Genomic DNA, 1,527 nt, shown 5'->3' with positions numbered 1-1,527 from the left:
AATGGGTCACTTGTGTATATATGTAGGTTTGGGTTGCACAGTGTGTTATTCTGAGCCTGATGACGGGGACCCCACGTGGCCCCGAAAGTACTTGTGATTTTGAATGACCTTTGTCATTAAAATTTGTTGAATCTACCCTTGGAGTGCTGTTGACATTTTGGAATTTCTATATGTTGGCAGCCTGTGCTCGCCATGGCAACAGGGGACGCAGCCAGGCCGGCCCTGGCTGCGCCCCCTCTCATCTGCGCCTGAGGCGAGTGCCTCACTCGCCCCATGGTAGCTACAGCCCTGTATATATATATATATATAAAACAAATCATACATTATAACAGAGATGTACAAATCCCGGGAGCTCTGTGTGCTCCTTACAAATGACAGCGGCCTCCTAACTTTTGAGTTTTCCTCTAGTCTAGTCTTGGAGCTGGAAAAGTATCTCTACATGTACCGAGTACGGTACTTGGTATCTGAAGATTCCTACTGCCCACCTGAACCTCATTCACACCCTTAAAGCCGAACTCCAGCCTTGCCTTTCCTCTTGCAGTCTTGTAGAAAGTTCTCTCCTGTGTGGGAAGCTCTTAGTCTCCTTTCCCTGCACGCTGTCATCTCCGCTGCACAAGCAGTAGAAGCTGCAGATGGCATCTTGATCCCATCTCACCTGGACCACCTCAAGCGTCATTAAGACCTCTCCTCCCGATCCGTACTGTTCCTGCCCTGTGTCTTACAGTAGTTTGTTTACTCTGCCATCGGTCCTTTCTGGCTGAATGTGGTGTGTGGGGTGTGTTCTTTGTGGATCTGCGTCATTTGCAGGCATGGGCTTGGGTAGACTGCCCCCAGTCACTGTACTGCTGTTCTAGCATAAGCAGCACTGAGCCCAAGTGTTACATGAAAGAACACATCACCAGCATTCCTTTAGACGTGCATAGTCCTCCCTGCTGGCCACTGAGTGCTGCAGACTTTAGCTGGTCAGTTGTTTGATTGCACTCTATCAGGCCTGTAGCTGGAACAGCAAATTTCTCCGGCCTCCTCATAAGGGTATATCGGATCTAAACTCAAATCTGGTCTTCATAGAACTGCTAGAACTAGCCATCAGAGATAAGAACTAGGCAGCATGAGGTGCAGATTGCTATCGCCAGCCCTGTATTGGAGGCAGCAGATCCAGCTGTGGTCATGCGTTAATGAGGTCTTCAGGTGTTCCTCCTGTCTCCTCTTTCCTCCTGCCCCTCATACCACTTTCTCCTCTCTCCTCCTGCCCCTCATACCCCCTTCCTCCTCTCTCCTCCTGCCCCTCATACCACCTTCTCCTCCTGCCCCTCATACCCCCTTCCTCCTCTCTCCTCCTGCCCCTCATACCACCTTCTCCTCCTGCCCCTCATACCCCCTTCCTCCTCTCTCCTCCTGCCCCTCATACCACCTCCCTCCTGCCCCTCATCCCCCTTTCTCCTCTCTCCTCCTGCCCCTCATACCACTTTCTCCTCTCTCCTCCTGCCCCTCATACCCCCTTCCTCCACTCTCCTCCTGCCCCTCATA

The sequence above is a fragment of the Nanorana parkeri genome, unplaced genomic scaffold (genome assembly GCF_000935625.1).
Source record: "Nanorana parkeri isolate BGI_ZX_2015 unplaced genomic scaffold, ASM93562v1 scaffold379, whole genome shotgun sequence".
NCBI lineage: Eukaryota > Metazoa > Chordata > Amphibia > Anura > Dicroglossidae > Nanorana > Nanorana parkeri.
The sequence above is the reverse complement of the archived record's forward strand: the minus strand, read 5'-3'. Positions refer to the sequence as shown.